The sequence below is a fragment of the Prionailurus bengalensis genome, chromosome B2 (assembly GCF_016509475.1).
Source record: "Prionailurus bengalensis isolate Pbe53 chromosome B2, Fcat_Pben_1.1_paternal_pri, whole genome shotgun sequence".
NCBI lineage: Eukaryota > Metazoa > Chordata > Mammalia > Carnivora > Felidae > Prionailurus > Prionailurus bengalensis.
The window spans coordinates 126,312,297-126,329,363 of NC_057349.1; the positions used below are offsets into that span (position 1 = coordinate 126,312,297).

The 17,067-nt window shown below is 36.9% G+C and overlaps 1 pseudogene; it reads left to right on the forward strand.

Moving 5' to 3' along the window:
• The first annotated feature begins 2,822 nt into the window (after positions 1-2,822).
• On the forward strand, positions 2,823-16,280 carry LOC122490547 (annotated as a pseudogene).
• Positions 16,281-17,067: the final 787 nt, after the last annotated feature.

Consider the following 17,067-nt stretch of genomic DNA (forward strand, 5'->3'; position numbering starts at 1 on the left):
TTTATCTTTTAATTAAGTGTTAATCAATAGTCTTTTATTGTATTCAAAGTAGGATATAAGTTTCCCTGAAGATACCAACACAATTGCTTATCTTCATTCCCTGGAAAACTATTTTTTAATGGTCTAATCTGGTTGTGTTTTATTGAACAATGGATTCATGTTGATGTGAGCAATGCAATATGTTTTATTAGGTCATTTCTGTAGGAAGTGATGATTCAATCTCTTGAAAAAGTAAAATAGCTCTCTCTTCATAATGCCGAGCAACTGGTGAATGATGTTTTCCACTCTGATAGCAGATTTTTCCCTGAGTTCATTAAATTAGTGTTTTGTCCTTATTTAGACCTAACCCTGTGCTTGTTTAAACCCACAAATTGCTGAGGTAAGAACATACTTTTGGATTATATTTTAGCAACCATACTGCCAAACAATAAGATACATACCTGATGTCTGAGTTCTTAGCATTGATTATTCCCTCTCCCAATATCTTCTCTTAGGAACAATGGCCTAGTGCACCGGTAAGGGTTGCTAGAGAACCCATGATTTTATAGCTCCGATAAAGCTATTTTGTCTCTACCCTATCTTCCTTCTCTTTCTACATTGCCTTATCATCTTTCTCTGGGGCAATTTTAGGACTTTCAAAGGTTCGTGATGCTCTTATTATAGATTCACTACATTTATCATATGAAACATGTTAAAACGTTTACTTTTCCCAACTTAATATAAAGTTGATACGCAACTGTTATATAGGTATAGGATACAATGGATTGGAGAATGTAATATTAAAACTTGTAAACTTTTATATATTGTAAAATTTTATTTTTCAACTGTCATTTTCAAATCCAATATATTTTCTGTTAAAACTTCAGAGATGTCTGTGGGCCCTTGAAAAATTACAATACCCTTGCCTTGAGTATGTGGTGATAACTCTTTTTCTTTGCTTTTCTGCCTCTACGTTTTGGACTCTTTTTTCTATCACTTCCATAGGTTATTTTTTTCACTGTCATCTTCATGATCTGCTGCCTACAACAATTTTATTTTTTTGGCCTCTTTTTCTGTGTTTTAAAATCTCTAAGACTGGTCACCTCTTTTGAAATGTATTTTTTTTTCCTTCTCTAGATTCAGTTGTATCTTCTCCCCTTTTATTAGTATGTACAAATGATGTGCTCTCAGACATCAGTTTATGTGAAGTGGAATATATATGGTGTTTTCCTGGACAACCAGTGTCTGCATAATCACGTTTTTCTCCCAGCCAGATATATCACCAGCGAATAGTCTCCAAACACTTTGTTCATTTCAGTTGTTGTTAATAGTTGCTGATATCTATTCTAACTTTGGCTATTTCTTCTTTGCTCATTCAGTAAGTCAACAAATGGGCTTTGGGAACATATATACTTTGCTGAGTTCTTATATTTAAATTAAAACATCTTAAAATGGAGGGTATATTAGTTTTCTAGAGCTTCCATAACAAAATACCAGAGACTGGGTGATTTAAACAACAGGTATTTGTTTGTTTGTTTATTTATTTATTTATTTATTTATTTATTTATTTATTTATTTTTAATGTGTATTTATTTTTGAGAGAGAGAGAGAGAGAGAGAGAGAATGAGTAGGGGAGGAACAGAGAGAGGGAGAAGAGGGTCCAAAGGAGGCTCCAGGCTCTGAGCTGTCAGCACAGAGCCCTCTGCGGGGCTTGAACTCATGGACGATGACAGCATGACCTGAACAGAAGTCGGATGCTTAAACACCCCAGCCACCCAGGAGCCCCCAGATATTTATTTTCTCACACTTCTGGAGGCTGGAAGTCTGAGATGGAAGTGTCAGCAGGCTTGGTTGATTTTTTATGAGGTCTCTTTCCTTGGCTTGTAGATGACTGCCTTTTCTCTATATATTCACATGGTCTTTTGGTCCCTTGTGTTGCTGTCCTAATGTCTTCTTACAAGCACACCAGTCATAAGGGATAGGGCTCACCCCAATGAACTCATTTTAACCTTGATTACCTCTTTAAAGGTCCTGTCTCTAAATGCAGTCATATTCTGAGGTAGTGGGGGGTTAGGACTTCAATATATAACTTTTGGAAGAAAAAGTGACACAATTTAGCTCATAATAGAAGGCAATAACAAATAAAATATATGTCACAATATATACAATCTCCTTACCACCCATAGTGGTAATTGTTGTCTGAAGAGGTGAGATTGTAGCTCTTATGATGAAATCATTTTAGTGAGAGGATAATCTGGACTTTTTTTTTTAAAACCTATTATGTAGGACCTGACAGTGTTCTTTTCTACCAGAACCTAAATCTTGTAAGGGCTGGTGCCCAGGGTTATATTTACATACTTAACTAACAGAAAATACTATGTATTGGCTATACGTCATTAACTCGTGTTTGAATAAGTCCTCCCTGCCTTACCCACTCATGCTATTCAGTTCCCCAAATTTTGAAATGTCATCTGCATTGCTTGCAATGGCTAAAGATGTGAGACATCCTCACATTTCCCTACCATCACCTCCCTGTTCTGCTCCTTGTGACTCCCATATGTGTCGTTCCTACTGTAACCAACCTAAAATGGATGGTATACTTATCTTTTGGCTACTGACAGTTTGGAAAAGTCTAGTGTGCCTCTGTTCTGTGCTGGTCTGCTTCAGTTATTCCAACCCAAGAGAGATGAACATTTCTTCTTTTTCTTCCCCCTACTTACTCCAACACAGCGCCAGGGACTGGAACCATAGCAGGGAACCAGTCAAAATTCTTATTTTCAAGTTGGTCCAAGTGTCAGGGCCTGAGGTATCCTCCCAAACCTTCCACCTCCTGGTGTCTCCAAAGGCAAACCATTCATCAAGAATTTTGTAGCCAAGTCCCCCAAATTTGTAACCCAAGATGATGAATGCTGACATGGCTGGAGTTGGTGCTAAAAAGCAGGTGGAACTGGAGGGGAAAAAAACACACACACCTTCTCAATCAAGTGTCGGAACTCCAACACACGCCTAAAGGGTGTAATGCAGTTGAGGAAGAAAATCTGAAGAGTATATGCAGTTGAGGAAGAAAATCTGAAGCTAAAATCATAAAACCAAATTCTCGGACACTATATAGAAAATCTCATGTCATCTTCTAGTGTTTTTCAAAATGCTGACACAAAAAGAAAAAGAAAAGTGAGGGACTCGTCTCCTTTCTGTTTTATGAGATTGCTGCCAATCTTTTTATTGTTTAACATTTGGATCAATTCCAAATGTGATAGTACCTTTTTGTGTGGCTTCGTTGAGTGGGTATGAAGATAATGTCAGATCTGGGCAAAACTAGGAGCATAATAGAAGACTTGCATGAGTGTGTATTATGAGTCTATGAAAATGTGCAAATGTATTGTAGGAAATTTATAATTAGTAATGTGTATTATTTATGAAACATGAAAACAAATGTATTTCAAATTTGCTTTGATTTATAGATTTAACACTGTCTTTTATTATAGGCATAGTAAGAGATACAAGGAAATAACCATTATGTTGTGAGAAGGTGACCAAAATCATGTACCGAATGCGTAGCTTTGTCTACCCTTTCCACCATCTTGTGCCTCTTTTCTATTTGTTTTTTTTTTAAGTGTATTTATTTATTGAGAGAGAGAACATGCACGTGTGCCCAAGTGGAGAAGGGACAGAAAGAGGGAGAGACAGAATCCCAAGCAGACTCTATGCTGTTAGCTGGAGCCTGACGCGAGGCTTGATCGCACAAGCAGTGAAATCATGACCTGAGTTGAAATCAAGAGTTGGACACTCAGTGGACTGAACCATCCAGGTGTCCCCATCTGTTTCTCTCCTCCCCATTTCCCTTCTCCTAAGGAAAAAAAAATGGTTTCACGTTTATAAAATTTCAGTAGTTAATCATCTATGAGAGCAGCCTAACCTCTAACTGTGAAAACATAACCAAAATAAGGTATTGCTCAGTTAGAGCTCGTTACATGGAGTAATAAAAGAGGATTGTTGGTTTCTCTTTAATCAATTAAAAACAGAGGGTGTCAAAATGAAGATTTTTCTTGAAACTGAGTCGTAAATTTGGGAAGATTTGTTGTTAAAAACTTCCTTCGCCTAAAATAATCCCCTTGGTATCAGAAAATGAGTGCTGGTTGTGCGTATGTTTGAAACGTAAAATTTTGAGGAAAAATAGAAATAGGTTGGAAAAAGTGCTTGGTAAACAGTAGTAACCAACTCCAAATGTTTTTATTCCAAATCTGTGTTATCTCTGGCACAGAGGAGATCTTTGGGGAACATATATGAAAGTGGATTAAGTTTGACTAACCTTATGTAAACCACATCTAGAAGAGAATGGTCACAAGAGTTTGGTCTCAAGGTTTATTTGTAGTACCTGGAAGCTCAACTTTTGCAAAATCCCTTGAGAGTATATTAGTGTCAAAATCATGAATACAATGGGAGAGTTTTACACATGTACTAATTGATACTTTCTTGTTATTTTATCTCATTACTTCTCCCCAAATTTTCTGTGAACCCTACCACCTTGCAGACTTTTAGTCATTCTTTGACAATTTTTTAAACTTTAGCTTGTAGATCCCTTTAGGTAAGGGCGTTAGTATCACAAAATAATGTGAAAGTGTTAAATAGAAAAAGGGATCCATGAGTACAACTTATGGTTGTTAGATGTGGGCTACTTTTAATCATGGAATAATCTTATGTTTGTATTGATGCAAGATTTGATGAATGACTTCAGCTACATAAATATAGAAAATAGCCACATTGCAAACATTTTGCATCCCTTTTGTGGCCTAATATGCAAACATTTAAAATTGTGTTACAATTTTGCTTTGCTGTTTAATAAAAACCTGTTTCAGGATTAAAAAAAGAAGTCCTTGTCTTCATAAAGATTTATTCTTTTAGAAGGGTGGGGAGAACAAGAAGTAAATAAGAACATACAGGGGGTGGGGCAGAAGGGTCTTATTGTATTATAAAAACAGGTGAAATACCCCCATTGATAATTAGACAAATGCTGCTAATAAAATTGTAAAAGTAAGGCACGGATTTCAGAAAAAAGTTATTCTAGACTGAGAGGATAATAAGTAAGTTCTTAAGGGGAAAGAGGGTTACTTCTCTTGTTCAAGGTCTCAAACAGTCATTTATTCATTCAATAAATATTTAATTATTTTGTTAACACCTACCACATGCTAGAAAGGGGGCTGATGTTTCAAAAGTGGACAAACATAGACAGGGAGAGAAGGGTCAAGTGGAGTAAATAGACTTTAATTACATAAATGTATATAAAATTATAATTGTAACACATGATGTGATGAGGGAGGTTGGAGAAGTGATAACTTCTTTTTTTTTTAATTTTTTTTTCCAACGTTTTTATTTATTTTTTGGGACAGAGAGAGACAGAGCATGAACGGGGGAGGGGCAGAGAGAGAGGGAGACACAGAATTGGAAACAGGCTCCAGGCTCCGAGCCATCAGCCCAGAGCCTGACGCGGGGCTCGAACTCACGGACCGCGAGATCGTGACCTGGCTGAAGTCGGACGCTTAACCGACTGCGCCACCCAGGCGCCCCGAGAAGTGATAACTTCTAATAGAAGAATTTGAACTGTCCAGAATTGACTTTGTGGCTGAACTGACACTCGAAGTTTTAACTGAAGAATGCGTGGGAGTTGCATAAGTGAGGAAGGGAAAGCATATTGACCGATAAAGAAAGATGATGAGATTTGATTGGGAGAATTTTTTTTCCCCCCCAGATAATGGAAATACCCTGTGGGAAGTTGCTACCAGAACATTCTGGAGAACATCCCCCTTTTGTGTCATTCTGCCATGACACAAGGCGAGTTACATCACTATGCCACTCACAAATCTGTACTGGAATATTAAAATAGCACTGGGTCTCCTGTCTTTATTAAAAGAGTTGTTGGAATAGGAGACCTTGACTGTGGAGTCAAGGTGAGGAAGAAGCGTGTCAGGGAAAGTGTGTCCTGAGTGGAGCCTGAAGGGAAGGTGGAGCTTTGGTATCAGAGGAAAGGTGATTGCTTCGCTCACTGTGGAAGGAGTCACAGACTTAGAGAAGAGAAACTCATGGTTTAACATAACCAACCTGTTAGTCCTCCTTTTAAAAAATAATTGTGGGGGCCCCTGGGTGGCTCAGTCGGTTGAGCGCCCGACTTCGGCTCAGGTCATGATCTCACGGTTTGCCAGTTCAGGCCCCACGTCGGGCTCTGTGCTAACAGCTCAGATCTCAGAGCCTGCTTTGGATTCTGTGTCTCCCTCTCTCTCTGTCCCTCCCCCACACATGCTCTGTCTCTCTCTGCCTCTCAAAAATAAAGAAAACTAATAAAAAAATTAAACAATAATAATTGTGGTTACCTCTTTCTTTTTCTTGGCTTTAAAAATACTCAAGGTCATCCTGCTTTCTGCTGCTATTATTTATATTCACTCCTCAGGTCTTCTACCTTGTTACTGTTTTACTATCTCTTACATCGCATCTGGCTTTTCTCGCTTCCAAGAGGTAAACCTTTCAATTATACCTTGGTTAATATTCATTGCAATGACAGTCTCCTGCTTATCCATAGTTCCACTGTTTACAGTTTTATTCCTCTGGTCGACCATGCTCTGGAAGCAGATGATCCTCTTTCTGATGTAACATTAAGAAGGTCATTAGAAGCCTAACACTATGTCACAATGCCTATGTCACTCACCTCACGTCATCTCATCATGTAGGCATTTTGTCATCTCACATAAGCACATGAAGAAGGGTACAATAAGATATGTGAGACAGAGAGAGACCACGTCCACAGAACTCATTACAGTATACTTGTTCTTTTTTTTAAGTTTGTTTATTTATTATGAGAGAGAGAGGCAGAGAGAGGGAGAGAGAGAGAATCCCAAGCAGGCTCTGTGCTGACTGATGTGGTGCTCAAACTCACAAACCGTGAGATCATGACCTGAGCGGAAACCAAGAGTCAAAAAGCTTAACCGACTGAGCCACCCAGGTACCCCTATTGTTATAATTGTTCTATTTCATTACTGGTCATTATTAATCTCTTAGTGTGCCTAATTTGTAAATGAAACTTTATCATCAGTATGCATGTATAGGAAAAACATAGTATGTATGGGGTTCAGTATCATCTTCAATTTCAGGCATGCACTGGGGGTCTTTGAAAGGTTATCCCCCATGGATGCAGGGTGGGGAGGGGTTACAGTACTATCCTTTCAAACTTACGTGTTAGCCTCCGCTTTTTTTTTTTAGTTATCTACTCTTTAAAACTGCTCTTGCTTACCTGGGCTTTTTCCTAACTATTTTAGCATGGTTCCATGTGTGGTTCCTTTTCATTTCTAATTAAAAATACTTTTAATATTATTTTTATAGGCTCTCATCTTGCAAATGATCATAGCATTGTTCTTTCAACAGAAAAGCTTCTATTCGAAGCAGAATACTTATATTTATTTTAACTAGTCATGTAGATAAAAAATGACAAATGAGAAATTAATAGATGAGTTTTCTTTCTTTATCTATAAGGAATTTTTCCTTATCTATATAAGGTATTTTTTCAGACAGAACAAAATATATATAGTATTATTTTATAGTAAATAGTTGTGGGCATTATATATGTGTGTGTATATATATGTATATATATATATACACATATATATATATTTACTATAAAATTTACAGTAAATTTTCTGAAGGCAAAGGGTTTGGCTTATTTAGCGTTCATACTCAGCACCCAGCCCCAGTCTGGGCCCATAAAACATGTTTAATAAATGGCTACATAATAAATGGGGAAGGGCAAATGAAGAAAGGTCTGCATTGCATATCCAGGTGAAGGCTGGGATCTCATATAGATATCATATTTTATGTGGGTTATGTTCAGATTCTTTCCTGACAAAGTCCTTTTAAATCAGTAGTTCAAACTTACGTGTCCCTCTGTGTCACCTGCGGGGCTGGGTAAAACATGGCTTGCTGGGCCCAACACCCAGAATTGCCGATTCAGGAGGTCTAACAAGTTCCCTGGCAATGCTGCTGGTCTGGGAACTTCACTTTGAGAACACCTGCATTAAATGCAATATCACAAAAGGACAGGGAAGCAGGAAGAAGCACTGAGATTTTCCCGGTCCTTTGATTAAGCATGTATTTTCCTCGTGCAGTTTGGCTCTCTAGTTGGGCTGCATAACCCTCTCTTGATTTCATCTACTGATTTCTATGTTCATCTCAATCATGAATAGGATTAAGATTTTGAGGGGAGATTAACCTTTGATTTGTTTTTAAGTTTCTTTATTGAGAGAGAGAGAGAGAGAGAGAGAGAGAGAGAGAGCATAAGCAGGGGAGGGGCAGAGAGAGAGAGGGAGAGAGAGAGAGAGAGAGAGAGAATCCCAAGCAGGCTTCCCACTGTCAGCACAGAGCCCCATATGGGGCTCAGACACATGAACCGTGAGATCATGACCTGAGCCGAAGTCAACGGCTGGACACTTAACCAACGGAGACACCCAGGCACCCCTGATTTTTTATTTTATTTTTTTTAACCAAGAAAACAAACGTAGAAGATGAAAATCTGCTCGACTTTAGCTACTTCTACACAGATGAAATAATCGCTACTCCTGGGTCTTTCCAGAGAAGTGAGAATGAGGTTGTAATAACTTTACAGATTGAAGTAACTAAAAAATAATGTGGATATAATAATTCTATGAGGTAGCACATCTAGTCAGTGAGGGCAGGATGGCTTATTTAATAAATGTATTCAGAATATTGGTCGACTTTTATCTCATACAATCAACATAAATTCTAGTATCAGTTCAATGTTTTAAAAGGTATAGAGACTTGAAGAAAATAAAAGTTCACCTTAAAAATTCCAATTTACTTTGGTGATTTATTTCTGTATATAGTACTTTAGTATTCTTGGATAGGAAAAGCTTTTCTAAACATGAACTCATGAAAGCAACCCTAAAAGAATATTGATGGGTTCGAGTAGGTAAAAAACCAACCAAACAAACACACAAAGAAGTACTCTGTCGAAAACCACAATAAACAAACCCGCTGGTAGAAAGGAAAACGTTATTGCAAACTTTCTAAAGTATATTTTAACTGTTTATATGACAAAGTCTTGGAGATTTTACCTTTTGACAGATTTCAAATAAATTATTCTAGAGAAATATTTATGGATGTACGTAAGCGGAAAATGTAAGGATTCACAACACAGACGGTTAATGACAGCAAACCACTGATAACAGCAATAGAGAATTAAGTCTGTGAATGAGGGGCAAGGCTGTATGAGTGTCAAATAGCAGTCGAAAGGTGTTGTACATAAATACTACCGGAAATATATGGTCACAATATAGTGTCATGAGAAAAGCAGGGCACAAAATTACATGTGCAAAATGATTCTCTTTTTGTTTTTGAAATATCTGTTTTCGGGATATAGATTGGAAAAAACATGAATCAAAATCTTTAAAGTGTTTGCTTACTCTGCATTGTAGGATTACATGTGATTTTCTCCTTTTGAATTACCTGTTTCCTGAATACTTGGCAACAAATTTGTCTTATTTTAAAAATTAAACAATGTGAAACAATTTGTAAACTTGTATTCATTTTTGTCTCACAAATAGTTACATAAAACCCCTCTTGAGCCCATCCAAACACTCAGCTTTGAATTCTTTCATTATGTAGAGGGGAAAAGTTGAGAATTTATCTCTGGGTCCTTAGGAATTTTCTCTATGCAGTTCAAAGTGGATTTGGTTGGCTGGCCAATATAAACTCCACTCCATGGCCCTCTGTCCCCCCTGTCCATGTTGCTATGCGAAGACATAAAAATCTAACTAACTCTCCATAATTACTTTACATGTTGGCCCAGAGAAAGGGCTTCAGAGGAGGTATCTAAACTGTGCTTCTCTTGTATCTGTTTTGCTTTGTAACCCTCTTTCCCTTAATTGAGAAAAGAAAAATGAAAAATAAAGAATTTTGCTGGTTTGGAAAATACTTGTAGAGATCACCGCCTCCAACTGTGCTTGTTCTTGCTGTCTGTTATGGTCCATTCGATAAACATGGTATTCAACGGCCAGGCGGTTGTTGATATATTTGGCAACGCTGATAACGTGATCTATGTTTAGGAGGAAGTAGCTGCGTCATTCGGTGGGGGCAGAGGTTTTCTCAAAGCAATTGTTCCCTTCTCAAGGAAAAGTTAGGTCATTGAACCTGAAGTTCTCACTCTGAGTCTGAGCATTTTCAATTTGTCATCTGTACTTTTTTCTGTTGCTTTTATTGGAATTTTAGATTAATCTTTGGGCTTGTTCTCAGAAGCTGCAAGCACTAACTGAAAAGAAATGCAAACCTGGTCAATTCTGACTTTCAGGGTATAATTAGAGTAATGAGGAAAATTATAATCAGAGTAATAAGGAAAATATGCATCTTAGCATATTTCTGAAATATCCACCTATCACAACTTTTAGTGTTTTCATTTGGGACCTGCAAGTTTAAAAACATATATACACAAAAGAGCCTTGAATCTCAAAGTTCTCTCTTACATATATATATATATATATATACACACACACACACACACGTATATATATGTATACACACACATATATGTATATATATACACACACATATATATAGTCACACACACACACATATATATATGTTATATACATACAAAAACATAGTCTGCATGTAATCTGTGTGTGTGAGGTTATATACATACAAAAACATAGTCTGCATGTAATGTGTGTGTGTGAGGTATACAAACACACACACGGACTAGAGAGAGACAATATATGTGTATGTATGTAAGCCTGTGTGTGTGTGTGTGTGTATGTGTATGTATTTACACACACATACAAAGATGTATATATTGTATATACATGTATATACATGTATATATATATATTCACATATATAACAATATATATGCACAGACTATATGTACATATGTGCATCTATAAATGATGTGCGCATTCTTATATTTACACAATACATGTATATGCATATATGATCTCTCTTTATACATAGTCCTTGTAGTGGGATTTGAACACATTTTATCAAATAAAAGTGTTTGGACATCAAAGGGCATGAAGTCTGGGACAACACAATGCCTTGTAGTGGCCAGCTGAGTTTTAAATGGATTTCTAGCATTTTTCATGAGAGGTGGTTCCATTATCTAATAGTTTTCATTGGGAGGAAGATCCCCAGATAGGCTTAAGTTTCCTCTTCTAAACTGATTTTATTAAGCCACATCACCCCTCCAAAGCTGAGTAATTCCTCTCCTCTTGGCATTTCCATTGTTACAGGGGAAGGCAACAACCAGCTCCTCAGCTGTCATCAGGATATTTTTAGCTTTTCTGATCTTCCTTTTTAAGTGGGATATGTACATGTACACACATATGCAGATCACACGTACGTAGTCACCACCATGGCTTTATTTGGCATTTATAGAACATCCAAATGTTATCACTATTTCAGATGTGCTATTACTATTTCAGAAATAAGATTCCAGTGTTCTGTAAACTCATGAGAAGCCATTTTTGCTTGCCTTTTTGTGGTGAATCGTTTATGTTCACAAGAGGCCGCTAACAATATACTAGCTTTCACTCACATTTTGTAAAAGTTGGTTATATGTGTGACGAGGCAGAGTCTAACAATCTCTAAGCTTGTTTATGACTAGTTTGGGCTGGAGAAGATACAAAGAAAGTGGAATATATAATAAATGCCTTCAACCCCATTCAGTTCCATTAGGAATGGGAATTTTTTTCATGGGGAAGATAGATATGTTTACTCACCTTCTCGAAAGAGACATTTGGAATCGGTTAAGGGAGTTGGGACCTATAGCCTCTACTATCATGGCAGGAAGCTGTTATTATTTTTAAATGATTTACAAATATTTCCCTATCTCCTGAAATTTTTAGTTTCACAGTGTCTGATTTTGGGTTTTAAGCTAGCTCATTGATGGGGAAAGAAAATGAAACTGTGCTTACCTCTCTGTCCTCCTCTCCTTTCTCTTCCTTTGGCCTCCATTTTCCTCCATTACTCCTTTTTCCCTCCTGCTCCTCTGCTTTCTTCCCATACTCCTTTGCTGCCTCAAACCTCAGTTCCTCCTTTTTCCTCTCCCTGGCCCTTTCCCTTCTCCCTCTCTGATTTTTTCCAGTTCTCCCTTAAGGAGATTTATTTTTGACCTTCAAGCACCACATTGCTGTCAGTCCTTGGGTTTCCCCACCTGGGGATTATTTCCTAGGCCCTCCAGGAGGAACTCTGAGGAAGGAAGGATCTTTTCTCTTATGCTCAGATCACTTCTGTATCATAGCATGGTCTGGGTACTAGATGATCTAAAGTAAATGGAAAAGATATCCTAGAAGTCTGTGCATATAAAAAAAAATTGAAATTTAATACAATGACCTCAGAAGTATTTTGGTTATGACCAGCCTCTTTAAAATATATTAAGTAACATCTCTCTAATTAGAAATAATTTAAAATATATAGATATATCTTAAGAAAACATATTTACTTTGAGTGAGAATTGATGTGTTCTGTTGTTATTTTTAATCAACTTTTGTCTAGCCATCTTGGTCTGCTCTAAGAACTGTGAATGTTGTACAACTTATTATTAGTTATGGCTTTCTGAAATTTGAAATTGAGACCATAATCGCAAATGACTAAAATACCTAATTTTTTCTCCTATTTTTATTTGTTCATCCAGGTTTTAGGAATTTATTGTTATCTTGAGGGGAGGGGTTCTACCATTAAAAACTCATTAAATTATTTTGAGGGCACCTGGGTGGCTCAGTCAGTTAAGCGTCTGACTCTTGGTTTCAGCACAGGTCATGATCTCATGATTTGAAGGTTTGAGCCCTGTGTCATACTCTTCACTGACAGTGTGGAGCCTGCTCAGAATTCTCTCCCTCTTTCTCTTTCTCTACCTCTCCCCTCTCTTGTTCTTTCAAAATAAATAATCCTAAATTTTTTTTTAATTTCATTAAATTATTTCAACCCATTAAATTATTTCAACCCAAACTGCTTGATAACTATTTTAGACACTAGTAATTACCAAATCAGCTAGGAAAATAGTTTATTTCCTTTATGTTGATTCAGTGAATAATTTTCACATTGCAAGACAAGTTGGTTGTGTTCTGTGATTGTGTTGACATCTATACCTTGTTTCTTCCCCATCTTAACTGGATGTTCTTGGGAAAGTCACTTAGCCTTTTTGTGTTTGTTTCCTCTTCATAAAGAAGGATAAAACCATAGAAACAAATTCATGTGGGTGCTTCCATGATTAAGTGAAGTAATCTATGAAAGCACGTTGAATACTACCTGACACATTATAAGTGTTCTGATGATAAAGATGGGAATTCAGATACTGACTACATTCCGAGTAACCCTGTTTCACAGAAGAAAAGCTCTATGTGTGCCAAAGATTAAGATTCGTAGTATACTGTTACTTTTTTTAAAATTTCTTTTAATGTTTATTTATTTTTGAAAGAGAGAGAGCGTAAGCAGGGGAGGGGCAGAGGGAGAGGGACAAACAAAATCTGAAGCAGGCTCCAGCTCTGAGCTGTCAGCACAGAGCCCAGTGTGGGGCTTGAACTCAAGAATTCTGAGATCATGACCTGAGCCAAAGTCAGATGCTTAACTGACTGAGTCACCCAGGCATCCCCAAATTCACAGTGTAAAGCTTAAGGAATCTGTTTACAAGGTAAGTAGAGAAAACAAGAACAAAAACAAAATGCAGTTCCTAGGAGGCCCATTAAATTACAGTCTTATCTGTTCAATTTCAAGTCCAACCCCTTTAATCAGTTTCCACAACACACGTGTCAGCCGACATACCTGCAAGGTGACTCACCTTATTCCAATTAAACTAGATTGAGATTAAAAACAAACAAGCCAACAGCTGGAATGTGACATGTGGGTCAGACTCTTCCGAGTCCAGTGGGGTAACTCCACGGAGATCAGAACGCTCTTCAAAAACCAACAACCAATTGGCACATGTCTCCAGGCATGCTTGGAGTCTACAGGGCCAAATGGTAGAGTGTCCTGGCAGGGCCCAAAATTCTTCCTTGATGACACAGAAAAGAAAACTTTCAAAGCAGTTATGTAACCCGAGAGAACACAATGCATCCACTGTATGCATCCTGGGGCTGTCCATGCACACATTATTTCTATATTTTTCTCTTCTGTAAACTTCAACACTAAAGATCAACATCATTTCAAGTAAACATCCTTTCTACTTTTTCTTTGCAAAAACATGCCGCAGAGAACACAAGTTATTCATTTTTCTGGCTAAAGAAGGCATTCCTATTTTAATGGTCAATTATATCATAATCTGAATTTGCCACAAGTCTTCTTTTTTATATTTAAACACTCTTTGCACTGTTTTATTTTTTAATCCTTAAATATAAAAGTAAAGTCTAGAACATGTACAAAACAATTGCTCATCTTATGAAACCTCATTAGGGAAGTAGTTTTTATTCACTCCATACTGTTGGCATTTCTCAATTTCAGTAATCATTAATATTTTTAAAAGCTGCCAGCAGATGCTTACATTTCTTTTAGAAACTATTTCCGTCAAAGACAGATTTCAATCACGTCTTTAACTCTTACTGTCATTTCCCTATTGTTTTCAAAGTATTACTAATTCCTCCAAGTTCATTTGTATTCTGTGAGATTCTTCTTGCATCCAAGCAACTCTCCTTGTAAAGTGACTTTTGCATGTGTGTATGACATTCAGAACATAACCCTGCATGTAAATATATATATATATATATGTATATATACATATATATATACATATATATGTATATGTATTTAAAAAATAATTTTCATGAAACTACTCAAAAAGAAACTTGAACTCTGGGAACAAATAGTGATTCTTTTGAAAGTTCTCTCATCTATGGCACCCTGACTATCAAAACAATTTAGATGTCTCTATCTTGACAAAACGTTAAAAAAATGTTGATTCTTTTCTGTTTTTATTTTTATTTTTGATTCTTTGTTTGTTTGTTTGTTTTTAGAAGGACACAACTCTTAAAACAGAAAATGTAAAAGAAGAAAATAAAAACCTCCCCAAACAACCATGGGACAACCAAGGCAATAAGGTGCTAACTCAGTAAATACAAATTTGCGTAATACTTCAGATTTGGGCAGTTAGCCAAAGACCTAGTGAGGCAATCTGCTGATTCTGATGCAAATGAAAAACTCGAATGACTCCTTATATTCATCTTGACTGAGAAAACCATTACAGACTCTTTCACTTCCCCTTTTCCTTATGAAGCATATCTTTGAGATTGACACATGCAGAATTGTTAAGAATATATTTATGTAAAGTATACAGTTCTTCTATGAAAGCAACTGCAGCTAAGAGTTTAAGGGAGTGTGCTTGGGGTGGAGAGGTGAAATGTGTTGGGGGGGACTTGATCATGCATGACTGAGAAGTAATCCAACAGTGTAATGATGGGTACATAGGCTACACCAGCTGTGGGCTCGGACACTTTGCAGTTGTGCCATTTGGGTTCTGTTAATCTTTCTCTGCTGCGGTCTCCTCCTCATCAAAAAGGGGATATGAGTATTAATGTCTCTCTCAGAAAGTTGTTATGAAGATTACATAAATTCAGTTTCATAAAATATATTAAGTGCTCCAAAGAGTGTCTGTTGTTCATGTTCTATGTAAGTTTTTATTTTTAATAGATTTGTTTATTTATTTATTTATTTAGAGAGGGACAGAGAGAGCATGAGCAGGGGCACGTCAGTGAGAGAGGGAGACAGAGAATCCTAAGCAGGTTTCGGATGTCAGTGCAGAGCCTGAGGTGGGGCTTTATCCCACGAACCCACGAGATCATGACCTGAGCTGAGATCAAGAGTTGGATGTTTAACCAACTTAACCACGCAGGTGCTCCAATAGACTAACTTTTTAGAGCAGTTTGAGGTTCACAGGAAAATTGAGAAAGTACAGAGATTTCCTATATGCCCTTTGTCCCATATATGCCTAGCCTCCCCCAATCTACGTCATTCACTGGAATGTTGTATTTGTTATGACTGATGAACCTGCACTGTCACATCATTATCCCCCAAAGTCTATAGCTTACGTTAGGGTTCACTGTTGGTGTTGTACATTATGTGGGTTTTGACATATGTATTAGGGCATTATTTTAATAATCAAAAGTGGTTTGAGTGTTAGGGGCTAAATTGTGACACTTTTGTTACAGATGGAAGGAAATTTGGGGGGATTGTTAATGAAATTCCTGTCTATGAGGAAACTGGTAGTTCTTCCTCAAGTCCCTACACCACCCACTGGAAGTTATGATGGAGTCATCAATTAGTGGTCAAACATACATGACCTAAAGGGGAAAAATGTGGTTTTTGTAAGAAGAAATCATGGTGACTGGGCCACTATGGTTCTTTGGAAGGTCACAACAAAAGGGAAGGAGTAAAGTTTCAACTTTAGAAAAAGTGAAAGAAAGTCTTCATATCAATGAAGATAACATTTTGATGTTATTGTATTTTGTAGAAGGAGGTGAATTAAATTTTGGTGAATTGTTTATGGTGAATTCTAACAAAAATTAACTGTATTATTTTGGAGAAAGGAGAACAATAGTATGGAACTCATTGCCTGGGAGGAGACTAGGTTGAAAACCTAAATTAATGTAAGATCAATTTAGATAAATTCAAAAATTACCAGTCTATACTAAGGGAAGACAGAGATTTACTCACTTTCACCCTGGTGTAGATACTTGTACAAACATAACCAATATCTTTATCTTTCATAGTGATACCTCTCAACAGACTACCATTTTAACCTTCAAAGTGTGCTTGCCTCAGTCAACTGAAGCAAAGACACACAGAAACAGACCCGATTGAGAAAATGTTCTTAAAAAAAAAAAAACTACGGAAAAAAGACAAAGCTCATGCCCTCCTTTAGCTCAGAGAAAAAAAATACTGGGAGAAAAAATGAAGGAGAATTATGTGCATGTTACAAACTTGAAAAGCATAAATATGTGTTACAGATTTAGAATGTTCTATAATGAAGTTCTGATACACCTCATCTATCTATCTGCACTAAGCTTATGGTGAAGACACAGAACACTTGTCTGTGTTCTGAAATAGTCC